At 29.4% G+C, this 24873-nt stretch overlaps 1 protein-coding gene across 2 annotated transcripts in view; it reads right to left on the bottom strand.

Annotated features, from left to right (window-relative positions):
• The window catches only part of LOC106686756 (titin), a 104293-nt gene that overhangs the window by 76807 nt on the left and 2613 nt on the right, over positions 1 to 24873 (bottom strand). Inside the window, exon 1 of one of the 2 annotated variants that reach the window (XM_014430247.2) lies at positions 5751 to 5883. The exons of the other annotated variant lie outside the window; for it this stretch is intronic. The gene's annotated coding sequence lies outside the window, so the exon portion shown is untranslated. Of the gene's footprint in view, positions 1 to 5750; positions 5884 to 24873 lie in introns of those variants that run through there. 2 annotated transcript variants of the gene reach the window in all.

The raw sequence follows: 24873 nt of genomic DNA on the forward strand, positions 1-24873 counted from the left end.
TATATATATTCTATCTTCTTTTTTTTTAATCGATGTTTCAACACTTCTTAAACGCTTTTTTTTTAGTCAAAGTAGAACAAAAAATGGACAAAGCACGAGCTAAGCACTATGGTTAAAGGACCCCGATATAGTCCTTATGATGAAGATTACAAGACCGGGCAGAACAAGACATGTCGTCAGGATGGGTAAAGAGGATCAACCAAGACAGCTACTGACAGAGCCAATTCATGGTCTGAAGAAAAGAGGAAGGCTAGGACTAGGACACGGCGTTGTTGCTGTAGTTTATGAAGGTTCGGAACTGAATGGTGACTAGAAGTGATCGAGGCAGTCGGAGAAAGATGCTGCAGAATGTAAATGTCGACACCAGGGCCCTGTTTCATAATGAAAGCTAATAAATAGTATTAGTTCAAATTACAGGTATAAAAACAACGTGATAATTGCACTAATACTTATTATTTTTCTTAATAGGGAGGACTATTAGTGATATTACAGGAGTTAAAAAGTAATAAAGTACAAGTTACTATTGTACAAGTCAGTGTAATTGTATTAAGTTAAATCGTCAAGACTAATAGTATTAGTTTGTACTTTATTATTAAACAAGGCCCTGATATAATAATAAAAATCACTACCGAATCAGTTAAACATTCCATCAAGATAGCTAAACAATTCGACCTACTTCACGATTTTTTTTTTTTTTTGCTCTCATGATTCCTGATTAAAAACAATTTTAATCAAGATTCATAATTAAATACAAGATAGAATTCAATTAAAACATAGTCGTATTTAGCTAGAAAAAGAACTTAAGAAAGTATATCTTCATAGCATTATCAAAAATGAATACCTACTATTTACAAAACAGTGTGAACATGTAGCCAAAATGTTAACAAAATTTACCTTAATAATTAAGAAACGTAAAGCAAATCATAGAACAAATACAAGAACCAATGTCATATTTCGACCTTGCTTGAATTGCTACATCACTCTCGGTAATGAGTAGCTATTCATCTGTTATCTCTGGCTGTGGGAATCTTCGCATCCTCTCCACGTAGAAATAATGAATATACTAAACAATCATTTTCCTTTTCAATTGTCAACAAATCTCTATTACACAGGAAAAATTACGTAGAACTGGCCAACGTCTTAAGGAACGATGCGGAGTCTTGAATAAGAAATTCAGTGAACGCTTCACTTACATCTTTCTAGCCATTAGAAACTCGTTAATTAGAAAAAAAAAACTCTTCTAGGGAAAATTAACATGTATTAAGCAATTCAATTATATTTATATTATGTGAGTTGTTAGCCAAAGTCATCTTCTTCAAGACAAGCTTCTTCAAGCCAAGCTAAGGAAAGTTATGGGAACTCTGTAAGGGACGTTAATATGTTTGCCAAGTATTGAACTTGACATAATTAACGAAAAAACATCGTATGTTAGTCGTGTGTGGCCTATTCTAGGCCTAATGATGAAACCCTTCTGTTCAGCCAGATCTTCTCCAGGATTTATTTTATTTTTTAATATTTTATAGTTTTTTTTGTGCCCTTGGGTGATTTTGCAGAGCTGGATCCAAGTCTACTTGGTTTTATAAGTAATTACTTATATATCAAGAGGTTTAAACATTGCATACTCCTATTGTTGACTATGCTTCTTCTTTCTTTTTTTTTCCTTAATTTCTTTTTAATTTCCTTTAATTGCTAAGTGCGATAGTATCTGAATTTCGAGGATTTGTATTAGTAAAGCATATGAATATTTTTGGAGCCATGTATACAAACTATCAAAATGAAGACCAGAAATATTCATGAACATAGCAATTTTTCGTATCACTATCATAATACGCTACTTATTAATGTTTATAACTATCAACCCTGTCCTATTACTTCTGTTTTTAATCAGTATTATCCTCCTTTATCTTTCCAATTTACTGAATTATCTGCCTGTGTGTTATCAGTATAGTTTAAGGTCTTATAAATTTAACAAGGACTTGAATTTATGGCTCTATAGAGACGACCTAATAGTCAGCTTTGCTCTCCATTTCCAGCCCATTCAATACCTTTCGTTCTTTGACGTATGATTTTTCTTAAACAGTTCCTCTTCTTTCCAAGATTACAAGAAGCGAGGTAGTTTCCTTTAAAACGATCCGGTACAACTTTCTATTCAGTCTTTCTGGCATTAAGTGACCTACCCTTAAACAAGATACTTTTAAATTATAGGACCAAAATTTTATTTATTTGATTAAGAAATTCATTGCTCAATAGAGAACGGCAGAATGTAAAGTCGATTGCACGTCCCACGAAAAAAATAAAATAAAAGGAGATCACCAAACTGGATTTAGGACCTATAACCTTTCCAATAATTTGGATCAATTAAGAAAGTGGTTTAAAAAATAAGCTGTTGCATATTTATAAACGTTTGTTTGTTTTTTTAGTTCACAAAAATAAACCTTCCAAATTGAACAAAAAAAAATGTTGATACTCCCACAACATTCCCTCTGGCATTTCTTTTGAACTATATGGTACCAAATATTTTATATTTTGCTCCAGTCACAGATTTTCCTGGATAGTTCCATATATAAAAAATCATTAGAACATAAATTATTTATACTATGATTCTATTGTGGTGTTAACTTATGTTTATTTTATTTGAATGTTTTATACGTTTTCCTCATTTTCATGATTGCTTTTTTACTTTAAACTGTCACCAATATTTAACGTGGACAATTGATCATTTTCATATTAACTTACACGAATGAAATTTGCATGTAAAATACTTCATTGTATAAACCATGCTACAAATAAACGGCCTTCTCTTTACAATGTTACTGTTGAAGGACATAAATACAAAAAATATTAAACAGTTAATTATGAAGATACTGAGTGGAAAAGAGCTGATGCAAGCAATAAATTGCTCATGATTTCATTAAATGTTCCCTGCATAATAATTAAAATCTATCGGGAAAAACCGAGGTAAATAATTTTTTTTTTTCAAAAATGCATAACAACAATTTCTGGTAGATAGAAATAGATAACAAACAATCTTCAGTTATATTCGTTCAGTGTAAAGAATAGGCGATTCATAAATATAATTCTTCTGAACATTTAATGAAGAAATGTCGGATACCTCGTTTTTTCTTTGTATTCTTAAAATTTATTTTTTTTCTCAGCAAAAATAAAGTGATTAGAATTTTAAGAAATGGAATTGCCGCTTTTACCGAGCTTAATCTAAAGCAATTTTCAGCAGACTGCGTAAACAATTATGACATAAAAACTAACCTTCAACTAAGAAAAATTAGCTTCTAATTACTTTGAACGCAAAACACATAACTCATTTCTGTTGTCAAAAAACAAGCAGATTCTTGGTTGTATACCAGAGCCTATGAGATCGGATTTTCCAATCATATTTAATTGAGTAATTAATACTTCAGAGATTTACTGACTATCGACGAATTTAAGTCTAATAAAATCATCTAGATATATAATATGATACAGCAGGTAACTCTTCTCTTTCTCTTCGTCGGTATGTAGTCAAACTCGTGTTCCGGAATAATCTATTGAAGTGTTAATACTAGTGAAATTTTCAAGGATTGTTTGAGTTGGTGTCTAATACCATATCTAGTTTATTATATTCCATCCTCATCTTTCGGTTGCGCATGCGTACACGTATTTTTTTTTTTCGGCACACCCATACATCAAAAGTTTGATCTAAATTTGGAAGAAGGTTTCATATATAGACATGTCCAATTATAAATTGTATGAATTACTTCCGCTTGCTCTTACCAAAAACTAATTTTCTAAATACCTATCTTTCAACAACAATTTTATTCCCAAACAAGTCATTAACTTTAATATATTATTAATTAAGTACGCAATAGAAAAATGCAAAAGAGGAAGGTTTGCAAAAATATACTATCAAAACAGGGATAAAAAAGAAAATTGAAACAGCAATAAACCATTTGCTTGGCCGGATTTTTTACTTTCTTGATACATTTTGTACATTTAAATCATGACTTTAACCCGATTTGCCTCCCTTCCTACCTCCCCATACTGATATACATCATTCCAAATATCTTATACGTAAGGTTTTATATGGATAGATAGAGGAGGTTATCTTTTTTAATAAAAAGAGGAAACAGTAAAATTGTTTTTAAAAAATAATTCATACCGTTTATTAGTCAAGAACTTTCTACATAAAATATTCTTTTTTTGCAATCTAAACCTAATTTAAACGTAAGTTCGACAAAATACTATTTTTTATTGACATTCCTTAACAATGATACATCTTAGAAGAATCACTGTCTTATCAATAAGTGTATCTGTTGGAAAAAATTTTTGTTAAAATCCAGACAAAATTTATTGACGCTAACTTTTGATATCAAAATGGATTTCTAATTACCACTTGATAATTGAAGAAATGAATAGATGATGATATTATGTTAAGAAAATACAAATTCTTGAAAAAATAAATCTAATGCTTATTTATTTATTTTTCAGTTTTTAAAACAACCAAAATTTAGTATTAGTATAAAGGAGTATTTAAATATCTTTTAAATTGAAAATTCCAATTTTTCCTAAAATATCACATAACACCTTCTTCATCTACTCATTTCTTCATTTTTTCTTTTTGCTTAAAGACCACAAATCGTTCATCAATGTAAATTCTAGTTCTCTGGGAGCATTAGCTAATATAGAAAAAGTTCAACGAGTCTTAAAATAATTAATTTCCCTACATTACTTTTAATAAAATGAGTAAAGATGGCAACTTATTTTTTGAAGCTATAGTTTTCCTTTCTTTCCACTTCTTCAATTTTCATGTTCGACTACTTCAATAAATGCATATAACCGCCTAATGGTTAATTCTCTATTTACAGTGCAACTTTGAATAGCAATTCATTTATTTTTAAATTCATTATGTATTTTTATAAAAAGATTATTCGACAGAATTTGAAAAACAATCGAAAATAAATTTGAATTTTATTTTGCTAAGTCTAAAAATTGCTGCTAATATCCATCCCAAATGACTCTTTAAAAAAATCTGGTGACTTACTATGTATTATATATTAATTAACTTTCACTCTTTAATACGTAAAAGTGAAAATTGATAGATTACAGATGTCATTTGTAAGAGGTACATCATTTTATGTTATATGTATGTGTTGGTTTTTTTTTTAATAATATTATTTATTCTCAATAAAAAATACAAATAAATTTTTGTTGCTTCTGGAAATTTCAGTCTATTAAAAAATTGATTGTTGATAATTAATAGTACTTTGGTGCTGGTCTACAACTTAACGTCAGAACAAAAGAAATATTTCTCTTACTGTGGGTTTTTTTTTTATCACACATACCAATCAACATATACTTGATAGATAATACATGTACGGTCTACGATATCCAAACAAACAAAAAAGTCTAACTTCTTTTTTATTTTACTATTTTAGTCAAATGGACAAAAAAAAAAAATAATAATTGCGTATTCAAAAAAATAATAACACGAGGACACAATTATATACCTCATAAAAAATCATAGATCATATCCCAATCAAAACTATATGTATATATAAAATTATTAATGTCTTGAATACAAATCATTGTTTGTCAGTGTTATCAATTTTTATCTTATCACACCAGCTTTGATCTAGGTGTGATATGTACTTATATATATTTATATAATTGGGATTCGTTATGTAATAAATTATATTGATATATAAATATATTCAAATTTATTTTTGTATAAAATATGAATTTGAGGTAATACGAACCAATCCGACAGTGCCAAATTCGCTATCACAGGCCCAACGAACACACGCGACCGTACGCCACTGACATCACGCCGATACTGAAACCACCTCCACCTGCTCTGTGTATGGTTACAGCGGTCTGCGGATTGAGTAACTGATTTCTGGACGATTCTTCCAGCTGTTCGGTTTCCAGCAGACTTAATTATCGCTATTATTGTAATTTAGCTTAGATCAGTTATAATTATAATAGCATATGGCCCCTTCGGTTGACAGATAACTCCATAAAATAAATTTTTGTTATTTCAATATTTATTCTGCAAAAACCTAGCACTGAATACGTAGTAAAATGTAATGTTTTTATAATTCTGCCATAATTTAATAAGTGAAGTAATGCTTTCGCCGCAAGAAATATTATTAACAATAATTTTCTAAAGATTATTAAAATCGAAGGTCATTCTTTCAACTGACAGTCTCATGTAAAAATGAAGAAGAAGAATAATGACATATCTTACGAAATTATAATCAATTAAAGCTTATGGATTAATTTAACTATATCATACTTTAGTTGAAGGCGGTGAATAAAGGTATCAAAATAGTAGAAGAAAACTATTTATTGTTAACCAAAGTTTCGCCCAACTTTTCAGGGCTTCATCAGAGCTGAAGATGACAACTGAAAATATCTTTGTTTCAATCTGGCAGCTCTGACGAAGCCCAACAAAGTGGGGTTATCAATAAACTTTGATTGACCTTCGACCGGACTATTTTCCTACAATCTGCTTCATACGATCAACTATCTTCTTCCAATACGAAATATGATGATATATCTTTTTCGGAGTTCTAATAAAATACATATCTTACATATATTCTATTTACGGAAAACATATTTCCTGATTGAAAAAAACCCGTCATAAGCGCTAACAGAAATCATTAGTTATTTTGTCATTAAAACTTGCATCTTAGGAAGAGGCACAGATAATTACAAAATTAAAGATATAAAATCTATTAAATAATCACACTATAGAAAAAAATATAAATAAGAATATGTACTTTTTTTTTACAAGTTTGGTCGAGAATTATTTAAATTAGTGTACCAAAGATTTTGTCTTTAGTCATTAAAAATGAACAGAAATATACATAAAATGAAAAAGAGATACATAATTAAATTTTAAGAAATGCTTTTTTCCTCTCGTATCCAATCTTTACAATCCAAAATCCTTCGTAAAATCCTCAATGCTCCTTATTTTGTTATTAATAAAACCATCCAAAAGACCTAAATGTTCCTTATGTAACCGATCTAGCCCGAACCCGATATTATTCCTTCCATAATAAACTCCCTAACCACTAGTTTCTAACCTTGCTTCCTCTTCCATTCCTGGCAATTCTCCGAGACGCCTGAAAAGAAGATGGCCTCGTGACCTTATATTGTAAACTTTTTAGAGTTCTACTACTGGGTAGTTTCTCTACATCCTGTATCATATCATTATGTCATTATGATCAAATTTACTTGTTGTATTTTTTATACAGTTGCAAATATCAATTAATTAAAAAAAAAAATGCTTTTAGTTATATAATTTATAATGCAAAATTACAGAGTTGGGGTGCTACCCCATGCAAATTCAAACATTATTGCTATTACATAGGAAAAGAAATTTTCACGGATTTAGGAGACCTTACTATCAAAGCAGTTGGGGGCTTGAAAATAGTTTGTTGTGAACCACTGCAGTATATTTTATATTAATAATATTAAATATTTATTTCCAAATTATTAAAATATTTAAGTTCATAACTAACAGTATTAAATAAACACAAGACTAGCTGTCCTTGTTCCTGCCCCTAAATTGGGACAGAGTGTGCATAAGCTCGCCTGTGTATCAAGTACAAATAGGCATACATGGGAATAGCAGAAAAATTGAATGCCTTGTTCATCTTTAGTTCACTGGCCAGTTCTAATTATGGGTAAAGAGTAAAAGCAAAAGATACTTGAGGTCTTAGCGAAGGCATCTCTTTTCAGTAGAAATTTATTTTCAACACAAACATTTGAAGACAGTATGTTACTTATAGACCAGTCATTGTTCATTCTTCATTTTAGATACTATTAAAAAAAATGTTTCATAATATTCGGGAACAACGTCTGGCAGCCGCTACATACTGTAGAGGAAAATACACATGTTTTTACTTTCAAAATATTTGGAATTCTAAAGGAACTCAATTCAAAAATAGACGGGCCAAGTCAGTTGAAAAAAAGAATTATGGCTCATAAAAACGCTACAATATGGCATAGATGTTTAAAAGATATAATTTAGGCTTTAGCTTGCACGAAAGGTAAAATTATGGGAATCGGTTGGTTTATATATTTTTTTTCGTGTGTGGGCTGCCCTAATTAATAAAACCATAAAATATATAAGTAATTTGTAAATAAATACGTCAAGTTGTCTTATTAGTTTTTAAGTTGATTTAAACTGTGCAACAATTTTCCATAAATATTTATATATTTTTTATTTGGTTCTATTTTTTTCTTGCCTTTACCCATGGTTCAGAGACTGAAAAATAATGATCTTTTAAATTTAATAATCCTTTAACTGGAAGATTCTTATGGAATTAAAATGGATTTAGTGAATGACACAATTTCTTCCTTATTAAAATACAATAATTTATTTCATATCTTCAGCAACGTTTCGGGAGATTTCCCCCATCTTCAGGCTGCTAAAAAACAAATTCAACAAAACCATAAACATGTGCTTACAACAACACTAATATATCATATACACTCAAAGAACTATTTATAAATTATTTCTTGATAACAAAATACCTATATATGACATATAAGTTTCTCCTATTTGTCATACTTGCTAATATATTATAATATTAATTGAGTAAAACTTGCTAATGGTCATACATCTTTAGGAGAATAATTACCTTTCTGAAGGTTATCTTCCATTATGATAACAACCATATAGACTATAAAATAATTATCTCCTACCTCCATTATCACAAAGATGAACAATATAAGCTAAAATTAACAATTTTTCAAAAACCATTTCTATACAATGATCTTTTAAAAAACAAAAATAGAAAGAGATCTTTATCGTTTTTATCATCATTCTCCTTCGCTCTGTTGAGCAGATATATTATGTGTAAGTATAATGTCGTAATCAATATATTTTGAATAATATTTAACATCATTTGGTGGGAAAAGAGTGATTTGGGGGTTGTCATATTATTCCTCCTTACTATTCCAAACAGTCAATTTGTGAAATTAGTTGCTAAAACTTTAAAATAAAGGCAAAAAGCATAAAGACTCCATTTACACTCCTATAAAACCTTTAGTTTTCTTAACTATCAGCAGACGCTCTTTGGCCAGTCGATCAAGAAGTAGTATTTAAAAACTTTTGAAAACAAGGTCCATTTAATAATTTACATTTTTTTAAATTAAAAAACCCAAAACAGAAAATGTAATACCTATTTTTTTTTAATTACACCAGTAAATATACAAACAAGTTTGAAGTGTAAATGACTTCAATTGGATAGTTAGATTCCTGTGACCATTACAACAGATGTATCAGAACTGGACTCACTTCAAACGCAACCAGACATACCTTGGCCACTATCTATTTGTAAAGATAAGCCAAGCTAGTTTATCGTTTAACCTATCATTGCTAACCATAATATGAAACATTCTAAACATGGAAGACGGAATGAGATTCCGAAATTTCTTGAGGCTGACGCCGGTCGATTTCAAGTTTATCTGGAAATAGGCCTCATATATCTATTAGTAAGAGAGATTTCCACTACCAATAGGCCTACAGACACCATTCATTTTTTTGCTAGAGCAGCTTCGCTTAAAAACTTTCAATACACCTTAAACGTTTCAAACACATTAGCTCGACATGCGTACTCAAGGGATTGTAAGAAAATAATTCAGTGTTTTTTTATTTAATAATGTTTTCTTATTTTATTAACAAAAATAAATATATATAAGGTGTTTTTTTAAGCCCGATAGAACTTGAAATTGTAAAAAATAACACAAAAAATTAAATTGTAATCAAAAATTTTTTTTTATTCGAAAGATCAATACGTGACATTAACATTTGAAAATGATTTCGGGCATATGGGCACCGCGGCTGTTCTTGACGAAGCGCATTCTGGACGTCCAATTTTGGGCCACTTTTTCGAGCACTGCTGGCCGTATGTCACGAATAACACGAACAATGCTGGCCTCCAAGGCGTCAATTGTTGCTGGTTTATCAGCATAAACCAGTGACTTCACGTAGCCCCACAGGAAATAATCGAGAGGTGTCAAATCGCACGACCATATGCGGCAATTTTGCTTATTAACAAACCCGTTAAGCCAAAAATGCGCCTCATCGCTGAACACAATTTTACAGAATGCGCTTCGTCAAGAACAGCCGCGGTGCCCATATGCCCGAAATCATTTTCAAATGTTAATGTCACGTATTGATCTTTCGAATAAAAAAAAATTTTGATTACAATTTAATTTGTTGTGTTATTTTTTACAATTTCAAGTTCTATCGGGCTTAAAAAAAGACCCTATATTAGTGTGGTTATTACGAGAATTAGAACGATAGCTAATATAACTGAATCATATTTCCTACATTATTAACACGAAAATAGGGATGTTATACAAGTCAAGATGGCAGGAGAAAGGACCCATTCCTCTTATCCACGTCCGTAAAGAATGTTGCACGACATTGAGCCCAAGAATTTGGGGCGGGTTTCAAAATTCATACAAAAAAACCAACCCACAAGAGTTCCTAACTCAACGTTGTCTGGATTCCCAAACGTTAGTCGAACACCACCGCAATAAAGAATCCAAGAGCGTACTAGGTCTTGAAGTCCACCTTACACGGCCAATGTTATTGAGCGTGGTATATACATGGTATGTATACATATTATACATATGATACGTATATACTCTTCTACAATATACTCTTCAGGTAGTCAATAAATTGAGGAAAGTCGGTATAGAATCGATAAAACTGATCGTGGAACATAATTATGATTATTATAGTATTATGGTCAGTAAAAAAATAAGTCATTCCTAATATTTTTAAACAAATTATGAAAACTGTGTGAACAACACAGTTGGTTTTATCTTCATTGATTCATTAATCGTTCTTTAAGAAATGAATAAAAACAATACAGTTTATTAAATAAAGAATACGCGAAGCAGCCCTTATTATAGATGTTTTAGAAATCCATAGTTCAAGAGATTTTGTGAAATAACAAATTTCTTATGTCATTCCTAAACGTGTTGCAATAAACATCTAATTTGTTTCACACCTAAGTGTGTAATTCAGCAGTAAATAAGCTGTGAATGCCGTAACCAATTAGAAATGTAAGGAATGTGATGATTAGTTAAACAAATAAAAATTCCTTAATAAAACATCTATTTGAAAAAAAAAATTTTAAATATAAAAAATTACAATTTCATATTGACATTTTTTTTTTTTAATTTTCAAATCCTCTTTATTGATATATAATTACAATTACAAATATATGATAATACTCTCTCTCTCATATTGACAATAACTTTTAAGAGTTTATAAACTATGCTTCTAACTATAATATTACATTGTGAACTAATTTATTAACGAGATGAAACCCTGAGTACCAATAATATTAACATTTTCAGAATGAAATTTTCTGTAATTTGACACCACACAAGATTTGAAAAAAAATTTCAAAATGTCACACAATATTTCTTCTGTTATTTTTCAATTAAATAGAAAAATAACAAAAGCAATATACTTCACATAAAAACATAGGTAACGCTATTACTACCAAAAATGCATGTACACATTACAGAGATATAGTAAATAATTTAATGTTGTACAATAATATTGGTTATTAGAATACATTTAATACTAGATTAATTATTTTTTATATATGCTTTTTTGAGAGTGGTTTAGTTTATTATCAATTTAAAACAATTTTGATCCTTTTTTTCCCCTCAACTTTTATTCTTTAAAATTTCTCCAACGTTTCGGCCCTCAGGCCATTCTCAAGGATACCACCTTCAATATTGATGTCATTTCTTTTTTAAATCTTAAAATTGGAGGCTAATTGCCCTTGTCACATATAACTTTTTTGAAAAATTTTATATCTTAGATTTAAAACTTTTTTACAAAACACTTTCCTCCCTTCACTTACATTTACAACTTAAAAACAGATTATTTTGTAATATTTTTTTAAAAAATATGTTGTTAATAGATTAGTCATCTTTTGTTGAACAGAGGTAGGAGAGTATTGACTTAGTTTATAATCTATTCGTTATCAATGGTAAAGATAATCTGGTTTCAGGAAGGTATTTCAGATCTCCTTACTTATAATTATGTTGGTATTTTTAATTATTAATATTTATATTATTGACAAGAATATGTTATTGTTAGCATTATAAGACTAATAAGGAGAACACAAAAAATAATTTTAAAAGATATATTTAATCAGGTAATTGTTTTAAAAAAACAAAAAGTAAATTTATACTTATATTAAAAAAAGAAATATATTTATGTATTAAATAGGTATATTTATTAATTGTTGCATGCATAGGATGAACTTGAGAATTTCTTGTAGATACCTGATGATGGGGTGACAACCCCGAGATGTTGTTATTGGTTTTAATGAAATAAAATAAATAAATAAAAAAAAATTAAAACAAGGAAGATTGGTTTTCATTTACAAGATCTAATTTTTAAAAAAATGTCTAGACTTTTACTTTGTCAAAAAAGATACCATGAATGATCTAAAAATTTAAACTCAGTCTTTCTGGGAATTAGTTGCTTTTAACACCAATTTTTTCTTACATCTCATCTTCTAATTTATATTTTCTCTTTTTTTTATTATATATCATCGCATTGTGTTTTATACTTCATAGTTTTCGTAAATCAACTACAGAACACCTTAGAAGAAAAGTAATAGAAAGGAAAACACTCGCCGGCAGCCAACAATAGCTGATCTTGACCTCAACAATCAGCACTTGACCTAGAGAGGTACTTACGATATTTAGAGTGCCTTCCAGCTATTATAAGTATTACTACAAAAATTAATCATCGACATTAATAAATATACAATGAGAAAGATGGATCATTTGTCTTTTTGAACAATTACATGGCTGTGGTCAGTCGCGATCAAATTTTAGCAAGATAAACCACAATAAAATCAACACGAAAAAAAATCTAAGATATTATTGAACAACCATGGCTGCTCCACGAATAATTAATAAGACTTATCCACAATATTTAGAAAAATTTAATCAGTTTTGTTCAGGCAGTATTAACCAACACCAACAAAAATAATTATTAGAAACAAAAGTACAGAGACATGTTCATACATCATAGACCTCACGACAATGTTGATAATGTAAAACTACGAAATTTTATTCTATACATAAAATATATCCATATTAAATGCTTTAAGTGATATATATAACTAAGTTCGTGTATACGAGGATAACTTCAATAAATCGAACACTAAAATTTGGAATATGAGAAAATAAAAACACTAGAAACATATTCGTGATAATTTCGAATTTTTAACTCAATGTCTCCGTATTAAGTCAAAAATTCTAAATTATTACAAACATGTTTCTAGTGTTTTTATTTTCTCATATTTCAAATTTTAGTGTTTGATTTATTGCTATTATCTTCGTATACACGAACTTAGTTAGATATGTATTTAATCTCACTATTATACTCTTAATCATACATACATAAATACATGAATGTGTAAAAAGAACTGTGTGAGATCCTGTTACTTTTTTACAACGAAGGCTACCTTACCTTAGAATAGAATTCTAACCTTCTAAGTAGGAACGTTTATGCTAATTTTGTGAAATTTACTCACACAGTGGAAACTTAATTTTTAAAAAAATTAGAATTTAATAACTGTTTAATAATTATTATAAAACAAGCTGGTATATCTCGACGAGAGCACCACACGCTACACGATATCCGAAAACTAACTTGCGAGGTTCCTTTACAATTTTTAGGTATTTTATTTTGATAGTGCAACAAACATTTTTGGATAGTCGATAATATCGATATTTACAAATATTGGGATAACCGAAGTCAGAATTTGGCTGATGTAATGGTACATACATGGAGGCTGGAGTCACAAATGCCCCCGGCATTTCTTGGCGTTTCTGACCGCAATGTATGTTTATGCTTTCCCAATTAAATGATATGCATTCATTAAATGATATGCATTCAGCACCAACTGAAGTGGTGTTATTATTTCATATTTTCTTGGTAAATAAAAAATAATACAGTTTGAAACACAAATATAGTATATTTAACTGTTCTATTACATAATAATATGTTTAAATATAAAGAAAATATAAAACCAAGATATTGAAAGAATTTTCGCGAGAAAGTCGAAACATTCATAATTGCATTTACAATTTTAGCTCGCGACCTTCTTCCTCTAGCAAAAATATCTTGTGTCCCCCAGACCTTAGAGAAATCGCTTAAACATTTTTTTAATTTTTAATATACAGGACTAAATTGTATATTATAAAATTCTCAACATGCTTACGCTTTGTAACGCATTATCAAATATATACATCAAATCATTAGTTATAATTTGAAGGTTGGTGCAAATGTATTTAATTTATTTAAATTTTTTTTTAACTTTATTTATTGATATTTACAACTGTACATAAATACATCAAGTAAATTTCAGTAAATCATAATGGTATGGTACAAGCATTTAGAGAAACTCAATGGTAGCACTCTAAAAACATTTTTACAATATAAGGTCTCGAGGCCATCTTCTTTTCAGACGCCTCGGAGGATTGTCCGGGATAAAAGAGGAAGGAAGATTAGAAACTAATGGGTTTGAGTGTTTAGGGAGTTTGTAATGGAAGGTTTGATATCTGGTTCGGGCTAGATCGGTTACAAATGGAACATTAAGGTCTTTGTGGATGATTTTTTATTTTAAATTAAATTAAATTTTCTTTATCTTGTATATAAATTTATATGCTATTCTTTAGTAAGTTTTTATTATATAAATTCAGATTTTTATTAATTGATACTATATTTTTAATTTTTCTTTACTTTTTTCCTTTTAATTTTATTAGTATAATTTCTATCATCTAAATTTTTTTAACGTCTACTTTTTTCTTTAGTATATAAATTATGGTATGAATGAATATATAGAACGATAATATTTATTTCCTTTAATTGTGGTAACTTTTAAATCAAAAAACCTATTATTATTAATTATAAAAAATATATATTCAAATGCATGGCGCGACAATAAACTTAAAATTAAATTATTACAGTAATCACAATTTACTAAAACATAAAAATAATGCTCAAACAAATTAAATTATATCCATAAGGCCCCAACACTCTTTATTAATAACTTCAAATAATAATAATTTCAACGTTTCTGCCAACCTGTCCATCACCCAATCTTTTATTATACCTTATTGTTTAACTTTTAAAAATATTATTAATTATAAATTAGCATATCTTAAAATATAACTTTACAGCCTGAAATAAGCTGTTAAAATTTGCTGGCTATTCTTCCCAGGAGTAATATATTCCAGTTAAAAATTAACTCTGATGAAACAAACACTAATAATACCTTCATATGGAAAGAAAGAAACATTTTGAACAAAATTCTAATTGTTTTCGAAAGTGTAGCTTGTCAGATTCTGGACACAACCTATTAAAATATTGCTACAGAGAATTAAATTTAATATTCAAATATGTTCTAAGGACATTACATATACTAAAACTAATTAAAATAGAAAATCATAGAATAAGGTATGAATAACAAACAAAATACTATTCCTAATAATACTAATAATAGTATTCCTAAGATTACTCTACAATAAAGAATAACAGAATACTAAAAAAATTAATCCTGGGGATAACGAAGATATATGGTGAATTACGAATAGTGTATGAGAAAGATTTACATTTAAGTTATTGTTCCTCTTAGGATGCGATGTTTCGTATTCCTTTGCTATGAAGTGCATATTTAATGCATATCTTGCAACTGATCGAGGAAATTTGATAGGAGGGACAGATAGAGATGTCTCTGTTACCAATTAATTTCCTGGCTGATAGCAATTAGGTGAGGGACCATCAGTCACAGCCACACCCACGTGCTCTGTCATCCTTATACGTAGTTATTACTGTATTTTAGATTCTGACTAGCTCACATTGATACAGATGTGCTAATATATGGCACATTAGTACAATAGATTAGTAACTTATTCAATAGTATTATTAGTGCTTTTTGCAATCCAACAGAACAAACAGTTTACTATATCTTATCTGTCAGACAATCATAGATTAAACATTAAACACTGTAAGGCTTTGTCAAAAATTAATATGACGGCATTATTTTATACTTTAGTTAAATATGAAAGCTTAAAATAAAATTAATATTACGTAATATTCCTTTTCTTTGTTTATTTTAGGCCGTGTATTTGAAATGAGGAGGTCATTGGGATAACAAACACAAAATAGTGAAACTCATTTCATTAGCGCCAACGGCCATAATTTGCCTTAGTCCTTCATCACGGCTAATAATAATGATTATAATATAAAATAATATAATTAGAAAATAAAAATAAAATATATGATATTTGTACACAAGCAGTATGATAATAAAATATATTTCATAAAAAATAGAATATATAAAGATAAAAAACAGAATAAAAATACAGTAACATGAAAAATCGTAAATGAGTGGTAGGGAAAAAACTGAAAATCAAACTTGCAAATAATGAAAATTACATAATATTAAAATAATGAGAAAAGATTGAAAACGTATTTGTTAGTAATCAAGTATGTAAACATAATATCAGAATTTTTTTTTCCGTAGTAAAATATATAGTTTTATCAAGTTATGTTCACCACATTAAATTAATGTTGTATTTCTTATTCCCTTTGGCTTATATAATTTTAAATTTTACTTATTAACTTTTTTATTCTGCATACATTTTTAATTAATTGCATATACGTATTCTTTCTCACTTTTCTCATGATTTTAATTTAAAGTAAGTCATTTTTTATAATTTATGCATATTTACCGACTCGATTTTTATATTTTACCCTCTCAATCATAATTTTCCATATTGCTATGTTTTTATTTTCTTGTATTTACTTCTTTTACTATAATGTTTTTTCCATATTACCTATGTAACTTTGTAATGTTATTTTCTTGATATGATCTTGTTTTTTATAAAATAATCCGTTATCTTTTTAGGTTTTAGCCTTTATATAAGCATATTCCATAAGCATATTATATATTGGCATATTCCAGCCAAAACTTCAGTAAAAAGTGGGGTTACTGACATAGATGCGGCAGTTCTGATGAATTGGTATGTTGCTTGTAATGAATGGCTAGTTATAAATCTACTTTATAGACCTCAATATCAATTTGAAATTTAAAACCACCCGTAAGGACCAATATTACTGTAAAATGAATTATTTACTCTTTTATAATAAACAATATTAATACCAAAATGAGGATAAAAAATAAATTAAATAGAAGGAAGCCAAATTCGATTTTTTGTAACTAATTTCCGAAATACAGCTGTAATTGAAAAAATGTGTTTTTTGCCATTTTTGCCGACAACTGAAAACCTTTCGAAAGTACAGTATAAAATTTTGAAGTAAACTGTGTATGAAAAATATATATATAGCAACTTAAAATGTTATATTACTTCAAAAGTAATTATATAACATTTTGAAAGTGAAAATATATATGCAAAACAATTGATGAGTTATACTTTTTACAAATGTTAAAAGATGTTTGTTGTTGTTCTCTTCGTTAATAACATAAAAATTATATTTTAGTAATGTAAATGTTATATTCCTTTACCATTTTAGGACAATGAAGCCACTCAGATAATTTATCTTTTCTGTTATAGAAGTCTTGGATCGAGCCTAGGATCGGGAGACCACCCCGCAACGCACCATGCCTCTATAAAGTGGAGGTCCATAATTGGAGCTCTCTCTGTAGCTTGGTTCAATAATGACCACATCACCTCATTGCATGATCGTTGGTCAAAAAACAATACCTCATTAAGAATCATTTAACTCAAGACCCATCACGAAGTTTTGTGGTGCAGAAAAAATAATACTTTCAGGTGCTAGTAAAGGGAAAAAGTTAACATTAGAAAAAGTTTTATTTTGCCTTATTTTATTTACCATTTTAAATTAGAAGCTATAACCTATGAGAAGGCGAAGGTAAAATCGAATCATCACTCTCTTGAAGTTACCATAAAGTGACATCGTGACCACTGGATTTTTCTGACACACATTGGAAATTATGAAATAGCTAACAGCTGTGAGGATTACCGGTGTCCTCAATCGCTAAGAGAAAGGTGTTGCGGGTTCAATGTGATTCCGTCGATGCGTTGACAAATAGAAAATGTGATGTAACTACTGACTTCTTGTTATTCTGATTCGCAATGGAATTTTATACATCTGAACGTATTATATTACTGAGGATATACGTGCGTTTTAAAAATATAATGTTTAAATTAGGGTTAGGATTAACCAGTTCTGAGGAATGTTGCTGTAAATATTCAATTTTCTTCCAAAAGATCTAAAACATTTTCTAGTATATACTAAAATTGTACTAGTAAATATACTATTTTAAAGCGTGAACTTAAACATCTAAAATTGAAAAAATAAAATCTTTTCTCTTCACACGGAATCTCTGATATCGGTCTTGAAGATCAGTTCACTTCATGGAGGAAGCAGAATAACGGATGGAGTAAGTTGCCTGGAAAAATGATGCCACAAAAGTGGGCAAGGTGGGCGTGGCAGAGGAGTAGGGGTGGTTCACCGGTTGCCTTCTGTCTCAGTTTACATTACAATTGTTAAGTTTTATAATTTTCTAATTAACCAAATTATTACGAATAGAAACAATGTTAAAGTCATTACTGATGTACGGTTTAAGTTTGGAAAGCAGCATCCTGCACGAAACGAAGAAAATACATTCATAAAAAATTATTTGAGGTTAATGACTTCCAGTTTAATGAAATTTTTATTAAAACATGGTACAACGTTTCGGGACCACTGTCCCATATTCATTTACTTTAAACCTCATAATTTCATATAGAAAATTATGTCACAATTTCTGCATCTTCACTACTCCATTTTTAACATTAAACTGGAAGTCATTAACCTCAAATATTTTTTTTATGAATTGACTCACCAGACTTCATATAGAGATAATCCAGAGAAGAGAATACATTTATTCACAAACAAGATCCTTGGAATCGTATTAGATGCCCCTTGGTTTATACAAAATCGTCCATTACGTCACGAATTACAACTCCAATTAACAGATGAATTGATCAAAAAAGTTTTGTGCAAGATTCTACTCCCCTCCCATTATCAGATATTGAAGGTGCAGGAGATAACAACGTAGGAAATCCAACTTTCTCACAAAAACTGAAGCCCAGACTTATGCAAGATATTCTGCTAAAAACTGCATTTATTTATTTTTAATTATCTCTTAATTACATGTATTGTTATTGATCACCGTGTAGTATTTTATTTTACTCCCTCAGGGAATTGAAAACATTAATCCTGAATATTTAGAAAAACTTAGAACTAGATAGTGAGTTGGAAAAAAAAGGAAGCACAGTATATTTAAATTTATTAAAAATTTAAAATAATACAATCTGAACTAGAAAATAAAAGTAAATTACAGTTATATAATTTGAGAAACGAGTATCACAATTAAATTGACAGTTGTATAATTTGTAAAATGGGAGTTGGTCCACCGTTAGGGTACCCCATCGTTATCATTATATATTTTTTTATATTCATTTTTTCATTATAGTTGTGGGTTATTTATTTAATTAATCATATAAATAGTAGTTGATCGGTATGCATTTTTTTCTTTATTTTATACTTCAATCACATAACTATAAATATTAATTTAATTTTTTTCAAATAATTTATCTTTACTTTTTATTTTTTTCTAAGCCCCATGGATCCATAGGATTGATATACGGGCGTAGGTAACTAATGATGGGTAAAATCTCGTGTACTGCAATTTAAGAGGGAAATGAGAAAAGGGATTCGCCTGGAATTTGGAAAATTGATTGAATCTGCTGTCTGATCATGGGACTCAGATTTCGTAATGTCAGTAGTCAGTAATTTTGTAGTCCTCAGTCGACTCTGAGTCTGTTTGTGTATGTCTGCCACTTTTTGGCAGTCCTGCCGGTGTCCTAAATAATGGGTTCGTAAAGTGTTGGATGTTATCAAAAGATTTGATATATCTCCTAAATATAAATTCGGTCACAGTCGGGAGTTTAAGTGCCATATGTATGTGGTTCGCTTTTGCTCTGTGAAGTGAAGTATGTCCCACGATAAGTCTGAGTATACCGCTCTCAAACTGTTGGAGCCTCTTGGCCGTTGAAGATGCTATGCTGGTCAGCATAGGTGTTCCGTGGGGCAGGGCCTTAGCGCACTTTTGTAGATCATTAATTTGAGGCAGAAAGAAAAATTAAGAGAAGTTAGCCGGTGATTAACCCTGTAAGACTTCGTTCTGACCTGCTTAATCTTCTTATTGCACTGGCGAGCTAGCGTCAGGTGTCTGTCAAAGGTGACACCCAGATATGCTATGCTGCCTGCTGTTTTATTCTCGTACACTACCATCTTATAGATTTTAGGGGGAGGACGCTTGTTCCTCTGGAAGGAGAAAATAATACGTCAGCTGTAGTATATATAATAATATAGCCTCTGCATTTATTGAACTACTGAAGATGGCTACATCGTAAGCCTTGTCATACTTGGCTCCAACAGTTTCAACCGTATATTCTAGGAAAGTATTGAAGATAGCACAAAACCCTGGAGTATATTTTTTCTTTCTTCTATGCCCTAGGGTGCGTGGGGTTGATTTCATTATGAAAATAAGTTTAGGGTAGCCTCTTTTTCTACATTGGTAATGCATTTGAAGAGGGGGCTGAAAACATTTGGTCATTTAGAAAGGGGTAGTCTGTTTTTTGTGTCAGTCTGTCTCACCAGGATTTTACTATCTAAAAATATTCAATAATTATAATATTTAATTATTAGGGATAATGTTGTTGTTATAAATGGTACAAATAAGTACATAATAAGCTGTTAAATATTTAGATTGTCTTGTAGAAGATGGCCGAGATGGCCGAAACGTTGGACTATTGATGTAATAAAAAGTGTTGAGACTATACAAGGATACGATTTGATTTATTTAATAAATATTATAAATAGTTATTATAGTTAAAACAATATTCAATTACTTTAATAACCGGCCCACCCATGTCGATTTGATAATAAAGAAATATATTTCTAGATATAACCCTAAAATTTATAATGTAAATTAGTTAGTATGATATGGATACGTGCTGATCGATTAGGTATTAAAAATCATTGAAGATGAACAGAGGTGAAATTCGTTTTATCGTCACTGCTGTTCACCCATCATCTTCCGTGGACTGCTTTAGAAAAAAATAAATGACAAATAGGAGGCGATCACGCGAAGCCATTTTGTACAAATGGAAGTATCTTCGTGACCGAATGATGTCAGTACTACACGACTCCTTTCATTTACCGGAGTCGAAATAGTTCTTCGAACTTGCAACGTGTTGTGAATTTGAGCACAAAACCAAGCGTGATGGTACCATCTAATGCACAAGCTCGAATAATTGTCAGATTTAGTTGTTGTTTTTTTCCTTTGCTTTGAAAATCCAGTATTTCAACAGCTAAGAACGATACTTAACGTTTTTGAAAAAACAGCGTGTAGAGTGGCTATATATTTTTGGAGAACTTCAGAAAACTACAAAGATCATTACATTTCTATTTATATGTACAGGTGATATCTAAGTTCGTTTAGATTTTAAAAAAACAGCGTGTAAATTGGTTATGATATACACAAAACGATGATAATCAAATTTATTTGTATACAAAATGGTAAATCTTAAGAACATCTTATATAAGCCCCGACTTCGCTTATTCCCATACTTACATTCTTTATTTAGATAAGTAAGTTTATTGAAAGAAAAATAAATTAACACATATCCTTTTTTTGTGTGTGTATGACATCTTAATAGGTTACGGGGTCGGTTTCTTTTCGATTGCCTCCAATATCTGCACCATATAAGGAGATCGGAACAAATGATCAACAGAAGAAAACAGAAAGAGTTATGGCGACAGACCAATTGGAACGATAAATTCAAGTTGATAGCATATGAAGGTATTTACTAACAATTGTCAAGGTCAAGGCGTGGGCTCTAGGCTGCTTCGATATTTCTTCGTTAGCTTTTAATTTCTCCTCTGGCTTTATCGAGTATTGGTTGAAAAATTGTTTAATCAAATTATTAAGTATATAAAACAAATTCTTTTTAATTAAACAATTGATTACTTATGCATTTTTAATGCATAAGAGAAGTTTTATAGTAATTTGCAGTACCTAGAATTAATGGATTTTACTTAGAACATTGTCCAAAAACGGAAAATTTTATAATTAAAATTATATTACTAACATTTAAAGCCATAATATATAAATATAAAACTTTTTTCTTTATTACTAAAACAACTATAATTTTTCAAAATTTGTTCATCTTAAATATTAAAACTACATTTTTTAGATTCTTTATTTACAATAAGAAACATGGATCTGGAAAAAATATGATTACTCCCCTCAAACTTTTTGGTTTCAAGTTATGTAAAATTTAAACTATTTGTGCGAATATTTTTAGATCTTGTAACTAAATTACAGATCACTCAACAATGATCTTTACAGCTCGTTATTATCATCCACCAATGAGTTTCAAAATGACGGCTAATTAGAAGTTCCATACGTCTAAAGTATCGTCATCAGATACAAAAATTTTTCCAAATTAAATGTTTAGGAATAATAAATCAAAATATTAGAAAAATGGTCTTGTATTTATTATATATAGACTTATATTAAATAAAGTAAATTTACCTATTTGTTACTTAATTTTAAAGATTAATTAACAATTTTCAAAATTATTAGTCACCTTAATCAGATTGTAGCTGAATCATTACGAAATACAAACAGTAACTTGGATAGTATTTACAAGCAGGAAAAAATAACACTAAATAACTGTTGCTATTTCATTATTGGACCTCTGCATAAAATAACTCTTCTTCTCCTAGAGGTGTTTGCAGCAAATCTTTTAATTCCAAACTTTTTTCTGGATAACATTATCTTTGGAGATATTAATTGTCACCTAGCAGTTATATTATAACAAAAACGGAATATCAGAATTACAAAGAAAATAATTTTCTTATATCTTTTGTCATTTCTCATTAATTAATTTTTTATTTCAACTAAAATCGTTCAAAAAGGTAGATTTAAACTAAATTAAGCTCGTAACATATTTTAAATATGGTGATCTGCTTATACGCACTCGATTATGATGAAATTTCCAGACGGTGCTTAACCATGCGAAAAAAACTCCTTTTTAGGTACAACTATACTTAAATTCGTCTCGTAGATGTTATTCTCAAAAGACATATTACCTGACCAACAGAGATTTCCATAAAAAGGATAATTTCCATTAAATACAATTTCCACAAAAGAATAGGTTCATATAAAAAAAAAATGATAGCCCATGCTCAGCGGATGTCACCTCGTACTTGGCAGACTTTGTTTTATTTACTGAAAATTACACTTCCTCTTTTTCATGCACAAATGCATTTCTGTTAGGAAGATCATTAAACTTATTCCAAAATTAATGATTTGCCGTTTTGAGAATAAAATCTATGGAACAAACAGTATTCAAAATATAGAAGTATGTAGGAAAGTACTTGTTTAAATGGGAGTAAAAGAAAGGCATTGATAAAATTTATATTACACCATTTTTATACAAATCTCTCAATTATTGCCCGAATCGGACTAAACGTGTTACTACAGATGTGCTAATGGATATACGTTTGTATATGAGTTAGAGAAAGAAATGGGCGATATTTAATAAAATTGGTGTGTTATCAACCCGCACGATCCCTGAGGGGCGTTTTACCCGTTACTCGGATTTCACAGAGACAAAACCAAATTTGTTCATTTATACCTAAAATGCATGTAGAAATATTTCTATTCTGAGGATAATTTTTCTTCATTTCCCGTGTAAATAAAAATCTGCCATAACTTTCTTTAGTCTGAGATCTGTGGGTGGCGCACAATGGTGCCAGAGTGAAAAAAAATTTCGATTTTCGAAACCATTGATTTCGATTATCTCGTTTGTGTTTTTCACACTAATTTTTTATTTCAACTAAAATCGTTCAAAGGTAGATTTAAACTAAATTAAGCTCGGAACATATTTTAAATAGGGTGATCTGCTAATACGCACTTAGTACCCACAGTGCTAAAGAGAATAGGAATCACACATAGTACTAACAAAGTATCCAGCGAGGATGCGATAATTTATACTCCAATGGAAAAGTTTTTAAGAAATAAGTTTTTTGTAACGTATTTCAAACATTTTTTTTTAATGTTAAATTAAATGAAAAATTAAACTCCTTAAACTATAAGTAAATTTCAGTTGAAGTTTTTAGATTATTTTTGTAAAAAATGCGTTTTATTTTAACGTTAAATCTTTAAACTTTTTAATGTACTATTTTATTCTGCAACACACCCTATATGCTATGTCTGTTTTTTCCTAAAACTACTAAATTGGTTAACATTTAAACTCAAAGGTGGTATTAAATAATATTATGAAATATATGAGAAACATTTTTTTTAACGTAAAATATGATATTTTCTTATTCTCAACTCAAAATTTCTCTTCTCTTAATCAATTCCTCCTCATACAATTTCCTTTTATTATTTTCACTCCTGAAGTTACTTCCACTCTTTGAATCCTTTATCCCTCTCGACATCTCTCTTTTCAAAAAAATCACTAACTCTTTTTTCGTCCCTCATTTTTTCACATTTTAATTAAGCTACATTGTTTCTTACTCTTTGTTTTGAAATTCATTCAACAATGCCTTTTTATTGTAATTTAGAACAACTGGAAAAGTATTCTTAATTATATTATCCACTTGAATAATATGCATGATTATGATGATTAATATTGTTAGTTTGTGTTTTTCACACTATATAAGCTGCATGATCTAGGAACTGCATGATTTTTTATATA

Source organism: Halyomorpha halys, unplaced genomic scaffold (genome assembly GCF_000696795.3).
Source record: "Halyomorpha halys isolate HHAL.00 unplaced genomic scaffold, Hhal_1.1 Scaffold868.1, whole genome shotgun sequence".
In the NCBI taxonomy this organism is placed as follows: Eukaryota; Metazoa; Arthropoda; class Insecta; order Hemiptera; family Pentatomidae; genus Halyomorpha; species Halyomorpha halys.